The 10,293-nt window shown below is 35.6% G+C and overlaps 1 protein-coding gene across 1 annotated transcript in view; it reads right to left on the bottom strand.

The window, feature by feature from the left end:
• The window catches only part of DOCK3 (dedicator of cytokinesis 3), a 494,638-nt gene that overhangs the window by 447,143 nt on the left and 37,202 nt on the right, over positions 1 to 10,293 (bottom strand). The window lies entirely within an intron of this gene.

The raw sequence follows: 10,293 nt of genomic DNA, 5'->3' as shown, positions 1-10,293 counted from the left end.
AAAAAAAAAAAAAAAAAAAAGATTAAAACTTCAACATCAATTTCTACACACAAAAAATATCTGCGAAGGCTGGGCACGGTGGCTCACGCCTATAATCCCAGCACTTTGGGAGACCGAGGTGGGCAGATCACAAGGTCAGGAGATCAAGCCATCCTGGCTAACACGGTAAAACCTTATCTCTACTAAAAATGCAAAAAATTAGCCGGGCGTGGTGGCAGGCGCCTGTAGTCCCAGCTACTCGGGAGGCTGAGGCAGGAGAAAGGCGTGAACCCGGGAGGTGGAGCTTGCAGTAAGCCAAGACAGCACCACTGCATGCCAGCCTGGGTGACAAAGCGAGACTCCGTATCAAAAAAAAAAAAAAAAAAAAACCTGCGGAAATTTTGATTTTCACTAGGATTATGTTGACACTACACATCAATACTGGAGAGAACTAACATCTTAACCATATTGAGTCTTCCACTCCATAAGCATATCTCCTCCATTTATTTCAGGTCTTTTAAAATTTCTTTCAGTAGTGTTGTCTAGCTTTTCGTGTGCAGGTATTTCATATATTTCATTAAACTCACCTAATGCTAACCACACATGCTTCAGTTTATTAGCATATCTTGCTTGGAAAATGGGAGTAGTTCAGGAGCCCAGAATAGGATTTGTGAATATGTGAGATACAATCCAATTTTAACATTTTGTTTCCATACAACTATACTGATGCTATCTTATTGTATTAATACAATTCCTCAATGATGACATAAAAGTAATCTAATAACCCTGATAAATTATTTCTCCTGCAAACGCTTTCAACTGAAATGGAAATTTACTTCACACTGAAATCTAGTCAAGTAGAAAAGGCATATAATCACTCTAAATAATTTGACTACTTAGGTTATCTCTTCTAGAGTTACCATGTCTTCTTGGGGACTAAAAGCTTTCAAACTATTGTAAGTTGACTATGTCTGGTGTGAAAGCTATATATTACAAAATTAAAATAAATCATATTTTGAAGAAAAAGTAAATTTTAAAACATATATTTATACAAATAATTTGAGAATCAATTTCTATTTCAATACAGACAGTAGTGAAGGTAAGCGCACTATATTACATAAAAAGCTAGTAAATTAAAAATAGTGGGAATCAATCATTTAATGAGTTAGTTCACTATTCCTCAGTGGCTCCTGCCACTACATCCAGCTAATTTTTTGTACTTTTAGTAGAGACGGGATTTTGCCACGTTGGCCAGGCTGGTCTCGAACATCTGGCCTCAGGTGATCCACTCACCACGACCTCCCAAAGTGCTGGAATTACAGGCCTGAGCCACCGTGCCTCACCTATAAAGTTTTTTGATGAAGATTTCCTAGTGGCTAGAAAATTCCCTTTTTCTTATTGCCAGAGTAACTCTAAAAATAAAGAATAAAGATTATTCTGGGCAATAAATTCATTTTCTAGCTTATATTAGTACTTGGCCTTAATTACTATCTTGGCAGAGGGAAATATATAAATTCTTTGTGTGACCTCTAGTGTGCTTTTGGCTTTTAAAAAATAGTATGTGAAACATAAAAAACTATTTAAAATATGACAATCTTTTTTATAAGACCAGTCAAGTGCAGTATTGAGAAGAGGGAACAAGGAGAACAAGGAGTTCAATCTGTAATGACAAATCTTGTTCTGACAGGAATGCATAATATAATGTCAACATTTTCCACAAATGATGGTGCTCAGATAATCTGTTTCACATCAAAACAAGATTACTGGATAGAGAGATTATGGTTTTAACTGCCTCAGAGGAATGGGGTTTTTCTCTTCTGGTTCAAATAGAACAATTTAGAATAATTTATTTGACTTTAGAGTAATCAGTTATTGATTCTGCAGTTATCAGTTTCAAAACCATAGCCAAGTTAAGTAAATTCAGACCCTCTTATGTTAACTTTGTAGCATTAACATCAAATCCAAAAAGGATTCTTCAAATTTATGTTACAGTTTTTGGAATCAATTTAGTTAACACTGCCAATCATAATTAAAATCTCATGCATAAATAATAGCATAGCATAATAGCTATTCATAATAGCATAATAGCATAATTCACACTAAAAATATCTAAAACATTATTATTTTTATTAGTAAAAGTTTTTAGTTTTAACAAAAATTTTTGAGACCATCTCTGTCACAAATAAGCTATTTCTTTCCATGAAGCTTAAAATTTAACTTTGTTCATATGGTATGTGATATCAGGAAGAAAATGTCAATCACATTGACAATTTTTGTCCTAAATTACTGAATACCTGGCAAACATTCCTTTTTAAACCTCTGGTGTGTACAACTCTGATATTCACCAGGACTTGCCAAAAACATACAGAGAATTCCATATACCATTTACCCAGCTTCATCCACTGATAAGATCTTATGTAACCACAGTACACTGTCAAAACCCAGAAACTGACATTGTTACAATATTATCAACTCCATTACAAAGAAACCACATGTGTAAATTCAAATAGCTATCACCATAATCAGAATTCAGAATGGTGCCATCACCATAAAGACACTCTCTCATATTAAGCCTTAATAGTCACACCCTGACCTCAACCTTAACTCTTGGCAAACACAAATCTGTCTTAATTGCTATAATTCTGTCACTTTGAGAATGTTACGTAAATGGAATCATAGAGTATGCAACCCTTTGACTTTTTGTTTGTTTGTTTGTTTTTGAGACAGAGTCTCGCTCTGTCGCCCAGGCTGGAATGCAGTGGCGCAATCTTGGCTCACTGCAAGCTCCGCCTCCCGGATTCACGCCATTCTCCTGCCTCAGCTTCCTGAGTAGCTGGGACTACAGGCACCCGCCACCACACCTGGCTAACTTTTTGTATTTTTTTTAGTAGAGACGGGGTTTCACCATGTTAGCCAGGATGGTCTCAATCTCCCGACCTCGTGATCTGCCCGCCCACCCGCCTCAGCCTCCCAAAGTGCTGGGATGACAGGAGTTAGCCACTGCGCCTGACCAAAGTTACATTTTTTTAAGTAGCATCATGCCCTTGAGATCAATCACTCTAAGTTGCTGGATGTATTAATCATTACTCCTTTTTGTTTCTGAGTAGTATTCCATAGTTTTTTCTTCTACACACCTACTGAAGGATATTTGAATTGTTTCCAGTTTATGCCATTACAAATAAAGCTTTTATAAACATCCATGTAAAAGCTATTATTTGAACAGAAGCTTTCACTTCTCTAGGGTAAAAACAGGACTGTGATGGCTGGGTCATATGTTAAGTATATGTTTAACTTTATAAGAAAAGTCCAAATTTTTCTCCAGGTGGGTGTGCCATTTTACCTTCTAACTAGCAATGTATGAGATCCGGACCCACATCCTTGACATCACTTGGTATTAGCAGTACTTTTTATTTCAGTCATTCTAACAGATATATATTAGTATCTCATTGTAGCAATTATTTGCATTACTCTATTGGCTAATGATATGGCAAAATCTTTTCATGTGCTTACTGGCTAGCCACATATCCTCCTTGTCCCTATTCAAGTATTTTGCCCAATTCCTAATTGAGTTGTTGTATTACTGTTCCATTTACAGAGTTCCATAAATATTCTAGATACAAATCTTTTGATGGATATACAATTTTCAAATATTTTCTTCCAGTATATGGCTTACCTTTTCATCCTTTTAACAGGGTCATTCAAGAGCAAAAATTTTGGTTTTGATGAAGTCCAATGTATTGCCTTTTTACTTTATGGATCATTTCCTTTAGTGCCATGTCTCCACTTAAGACTAGGTCATGAACGTTTTCTCCTAAAATTTTCTTCGAAAGTTTTATCGTTTTACATTTTACATTTGAGCCTACAATCCATTTTGAGTTAACTTTTTATAAAAAAGGATGAGACTTAGGCAAGTTTCTTTTTTTTTTCCTTTTGCCTATAAATATCCAACTATTCCAACACCATTTGTTGAAAACACAATCGTTCCTCTACTTAATTGCTTTTGTACCTTTGTCAAAAATCAGTTGTGCACACTTGTGTGAATCTACATCTCAGCTCTTTATCTTGGTCCCTTTAAGTGTCTATCCCTCTGCCAGTACTACTCTGCCTTGATTACTGCATAGTAAGTGTTAAAATTACACTGAGTGATTCTTCCAACTTTATTATTCTTTTCAAAATTGTTTAACCATTTTAGTTCTTTTGCACTCCCCTAAAATTTTAGTTTTAATTTAAAAAAATAATTTCAACTTGCCCTATAAATTCTAGAATCAGTTTGTCTATTCTAAAAAAATCCTGCCAGGAACGTTTTAGGAATTACATTAAATATACAGATCAATAGTCTGGATAGAACAAATATTTTTAATATGTCTCTTCTAATCCATGAGCATACTGCCTCTCCATTACTTAGGTCTTTTAATTAGCATTGTGTAGTTTTCAATATACAGATCTTGTACATGTTCTGTTGGATTTATGCCCAAGTGTTTCTTTTTTCCTTCTTCTTCTTTTTTTTTTTTTTTTGGTAGAAATGGGGTCTTGCTATGTTGCCCAGGCTGATCTCAAACTCCTGGGCTCAAATAGTATTCCTGCCTCAGTCTCCCAAAGTACTGAGAAGCATGAGACACTGTGCCTGGCCTCATTTTTTCTTGAGCAACTAATAAATGGTACTGTGTTCTAAATTTCAGTTTTCAATTATTCATTGTTATCTGTGGAAATATGATTTGTGTGTGTGTGTGTGTGTGTGTGTGTTTGGATATCTCCAACCATAAACTTGCTTATTAATTCTAAGAGGTTTCTTTTTAAACTCTAATGTCTTCTTGTTTGTAGATTCCTTGGGATCTCCCATGTAGCCAACCATATAATCTGCAAACAGGAAGAGTTTTATTTCTTCCTTTCTATCTATATATATCTCTCATTTTCTTGCTTTGCTCCATTGGTTAAATCTTCCAATATTGTGTTGATAGGAGTGCTGAAAGGTAACATCCTTGCCTTGTTCTCAAATGCAAACTGTCTCTCATCATTATGACATTTGCTGTGGGTTTTTATAAATATCCTTTATCAAGCTGAGGAAGTTTGCCTCTTTGCTAGTTTACTGAGAATTGTTATCATGAATGGGTGTCGAATTTTCTAAAATACTTTTCTGAATCAACTAATGTCATCAGGTGGTTTTTCTTCTTTAGAATGTTAATACAATGGATTATACTACATGATTTTCAAATACTGAACCATCCTTGCATTACCAGAATAAACCCCACTGGCCGTGGTATATTATTATTTTTATATATTGATCAAGTTGTTAATACCTTATTGAGGATGTTTATGTCTATAGTCATAAGAGCTACTCCGTATTTTTTTCTTTTTGTACTGTCTTTGTCTAATTTTGGTATCAAGGTAATAGCAGCCTCATATGAATTAGGAAGTATTCCCTCCTTATCTATTTTCTAGAAGACTCTGTATAAAACTAGTGTCATTTATTTGACCGGATGGTTCTTTTTGGAAGGATTTTAATTATAAATTCAATTACATTAACAGTTGCAGGATTTTCAGATTATCTATTTTGTCTTGGGTGAGCTTTGACAATTTATGGTTTTCAAGAATTTGACCTATTCATCTTAAATTATCATTATGTATGTAAAGTTGTTTACAGTATTTTCTTTTTGCCTGCTTAATGTCTGTGATGTCTGTGGTGATATCTCTTTCTTTACTCTTGATATATTGGTAATTAGTATTTTCCCTCATTTTCTTTTTCAGTTTTGCTAGGTGTTTATCAATTTTATTAATCTTTTATAAATCAGTTTTTGCTTTGATTTTCCCTATTGCTTTTGTATATTTATTTATTTCATTAATTTCTGCTCTTCATTTTTTCCTTCATTCTGCTTGCTTTGGCTGTTTTTTTTTTTTTTTTTTTACAGAGTCTTGCTGTGATGCCCAGACTGGAGTCCTTTTTTAGTTTCTTACAGTAGAGCAGGAGCTGAAATTGTCTGATTTGAAACCTTGCTTTTTTTTTCCCTATTATTAGGACTTAAAGCATACATTTTCCTTTCAACAATGCTTTTGCAGTATCCCACAGATTTTAATATATTTTCTTTTAAATTCACTTTGATATATCTTTTATTTCTCTCACAGTTTCCTCTTTGACACAGATCATTTAGTAGTGGGTTGTTTAATTTTTAAGGTTTTCCTGGTTTTTTGTTTTTTCTTGTTACTGATTTCTAATTTGTTTCCATTATGGTTAGAATATCCTTTGTATGACTTCAATTACTACAAACTTGTTGAGATTTGCTCTATGAACTAAGATATTGTCTATCTTGGTGAATGAACATGTTTGACTGAAAAGAATCTGTATCCTGATTTTATTAAGTATTCTATAAATTTCAATTAGAGCCTATGGTTGATTGCACTGTTTCGTTCTTCCCTATTCCCGATGACTATTGCCTAGTGGTTATACAGATTACAAAGAGAATGGGTCATTAACCCCCAACTACAACAGTGATTTTTTTTCTCTTTTCTCTATTCAGTTTTTTCAGGTTTTTCTTTATTTATTTTGCACCTCTGTTAGATTAAGATTATTTTGTCTTCCCAATGAATTGATCCTTCTATCATTTTGTATTGTCTCTTTGTTCCTGGTAGTTTTCTTTGCTCTGATATTGAATTTTTCTTATATTAGTACAATTAATAGTATTTATTTAAGGAAAAAATTATTCACAATATAATGACATGTTATTAATATAATTATCCTGTTTTTCTTTCATGTTTGCATAGCATATATTTTTCTATCTGTAAGCCTCCCTATATCATCATATAGACAAGTGAGTTTGAAGTGAGTCTCATATAAACAACATATCTTTCTTTTATTGTACAATTCTGCTAAACTCTATCTTGTAATTATTCATATACTAGGATTTAAGTCTACCATTTTAGTATTTACTTTTGTGTTTGCTCCCTCTATTTTACCTGCCTCTATGTTCCTTTTCTTATTTTTCTTTCTTTTTTTTTTTGAGACAGAGTCTCGCTCTGTTGCCCAGACTGGAGTGCAGTGGCTGGATCTCAGCTCACTGTAAGCTCCGCCTCCCGGGTTTACGCCATTCTCCTGCCTCAGCCTCCCAAGTAGCTGGGACTACAGGCGCCTGCCACCTCGCCTGGCTAGTTTTTTGTATTTTTTTAGTAGAGACGGGGTTTCACCCCTGTTCTTATTTTTCTGTAGGTTATTTGAACATTTTTAGTATTCTATTTTGATTTACAGTACTTTTTATTACATCACTTTATGTAATATCTTAATGATTGCTCTAGAGATTGCAATATACATACGGAACTGCTCAGTCTACCAGTATTAATTTTTGTTGTTGTTGTTTTTCGAGACAGAGTCTCGCTCTGTCACCCAGGCTGGAGTGCACTGGCACGATCTCAGCTCACTGTAAGCTCTGCCTCCTGGTTCACACCATTCTCCTGCCTCAGCCTCACGAGTAGCTTGGGACTACAGACACACGCCACCACATCTGGCTAATTTTTTTGTATTTTTAGTAGAGACAGGGTTTCACCGTGTTAGCTAGGATGGTCTCGATCTCCTGACCTCATGATCTGCCCACCTTGGCCTCCCAAAGTGCTGGGATTACAGGCATGAGCCACCACACCCGGCCGAATGTTTTAATACTTAAAATAGAATGTAATTACTCTATCATAATTTATGTCCTTTTCCCTCTCCACTTTATAAAACAGTTTTTTGGTTTTTTTTTAGATGGAGTTTTGCTCTCATCACCCAGGGTAGAGTGCAATGGCACAACCTTGGCTTACTGCAACCTCCGCCTCCCAGGTTCAAGCGATTCTCCTGTCTCAGCCTCCCATGTAGCTGGGAATACAAGCATGCAACGCCATGCCTGGCTAATTTTTCTATTTTTAGTAGAGACAGGGTTTCACCACGTTGGCCAGGCTAGTCTCAACTCCTGACCTCAAGTGATCCACCCACCTCGGCCTCCCAAAGTGCTGGGATTACAGGCGTGAGCCACCACACCCGGCCAACAGTTTTCTTAAATATTAATTCAACATACACTGAGAATTGTATCAACATTATAATTTTTGCTTTGTATTATCAAACATAACTTTAAAAACTGAAGAGAGAATTAATCTACCCTTTCCATTGCTTTCTTCATTCCTAATGTTCCAAGTATCCTGTTGTCACTTCCTTTCTTTCTGAACAACTTCCTTTTATAGTCATTCTTTTATAACCAATCTCCTGTCAACAAATTTTCTTACTTTCCTCCTTCTGATATGGGTTGATTACCCCTTCATTCCTGAAGCATATTTTTGCTGGATACACAATTCAGGATAATCTGCTTGTTTTTTTGGTTTTTTTTTCTTTAAGCAGTTGAAAAATGATGGGATACTTCCTGTCTGCCATACTTTCTGATGAGAAACCTGTTACTCAAATTGTTGTCACAGGTAATGTGTTAAATGTCCTCTAGCTACTTTCAAGATTTCTTGTTTGGCTTTAATTTTCAGAATTTGGACTATGATGTGTCTGAGTATGGATTTCTTTGGGGTTTTCCCATTTGGAGTTCACTAAGCTTCCTGAATCTAAGATGCTTATGTCTTCTGCCAAACTGGGAAATTTCAGCCATTATTTCATTTAAAAAAAAGAAAAAAAATTTTTTTTTTTTTTTACTCCACATTCTGTCCTCTCTATCTAGTATTCTGAGGCTACAGTGTTACATCTTATCTTATTGTCCCACAGGTCTCTGGAAGCAGAGCTCATTTTTTCTATTTTTCTCTCCATTATTTGTACGGGAGAATTTCTAGTGAACTATCTTCAAATTGACCAATTCATTTCTCTATAATTTCTATAGGCTGCTATTGAGCTTATATATTTTTAATTTTGGTTATTGTATATTTCAGTTCTATCATTTTCATTTGGTTCTTTATAGTTTTTACTTTGTTCCTAAGGTTGTCTATGTTTGTTTGTTTCAAGAGTGTTTGTAATTGCTTGTTGAAGCATTTTTACAAAAGCTGTTTAAATGTCCTTGTCAATCATTCCACATCTGTGTCATCTCAGTGTCAGCATCTGCTGAGTTTAGATTTTCCTGATTTTTCATACGACAAGTAATTCTGCACCATATCCTGAACATTATTGTACTATGACACTCTGGTTCCTATTTAAATCATCTATTTTAGCAAGTAGTCAACCTGCTTAAAACTGCAACCTTCTCACCTTTATGAGCTGTGCATGAATGTAAATCTAGTTATAAAAATCTCTGCAGTGCTTTTCTAATTTCCCTCATTTGTGTTATGTAGATGATATAACTTCACCCCACTATCTCCTCAGTTTGGGTTTGGGTGGGGACAAGCACTGCCTCATTTTAGCAGGGCAAGGATGGAAGACAGGGTACTATCCCACAGGGTCTGCTTCATCAATGCAGTGGGGAAGCGAGGGTGGAAGTCAGAGTCTTGCCCACAGACTCAGCTGGGGAAAGCACAACAAGGAAAGTAGAGGTCAAGAGTTCCAACCACAGGTTTCTCCATGGAAAGTTACCTCCTCCTTACTTCATATTCCGCTGAGGTGGGGCACCACTTCATTACTATAGGGTAGGGGGTGAATGTCTAATTTTCTGAGTTCCTCCCAGCCACCCACCCCCACATTTTTCCAGATTTTTCCAGTTCATTTTACAGTCTCCACTGGAGAGGGGCATCCTCTTGTTACTGTAGGAGGGGAAGGATGTATGTATAAAACAGCACTGGTTATGGATGCCACTGCTGAAATGCCTGTTAGGGTAGGAGAGAAATACAGCTTTTATTGTGTGTTCTCTTAGAGAACAGTAAAGTATTACTAAAAAAGTTTCTGTCTTTTGGGGCTATCCTCTGGCTAGAGAGAACAGGCTTTCCTTGGCACTAATTTTCCTTTGTTGGTTTCTACCCACTGGCATTTCCAAGTTGTGTGCCTCTCCAGAGACCAGGTCAGGATATATGAAGGTAAGGAAAGGGAAAAAAGGAGAGAGAGAGAGAAAGAAAATTCACTTGATCCTGAGCCCCAAAATCCCTTGGCAGTTCATTCTCTTTTTTCTAACTTTCTGAGTTTTCCAGGAGGTGAATTATGTGCTTTATCCAGGGCTTTTTGTTGTATTAGTAGAAGTAAAATAAAATGTGCTTACTCCATATTGTCCAGAGTTCAAACCCTGTCACTTATTTTTAGTGTAGATATTATGATTATTTCTACATCTTATCACTCTCTACTTTCTAAGTTTTCTGAGAACTTTATTACTTTTTTATTAGGTTTCTATTACTTTTTTTTTAAGAGACAGGGTCTCATTCCTTAGCCTCCCAAGTAGCTAG

Source organism: Mandrillus leucophaeus, unplaced genomic scaffold (genome assembly GCF_000951045.1).
Source record: "Mandrillus leucophaeus isolate KB7577 unplaced genomic scaffold, Mleu.le_1.0 Scaffold412, whole genome shotgun sequence".
Taxonomy (NCBI): Eukaryota; Metazoa; Chordata; class Mammalia; order Primates; family Cercopithecidae; genus Mandrillus; species Mandrillus leucophaeus.
Note: the sequence above shows the minus strand (reverse complement) of the source record. Positions and strands in the feature narration are given on the sequence as shown.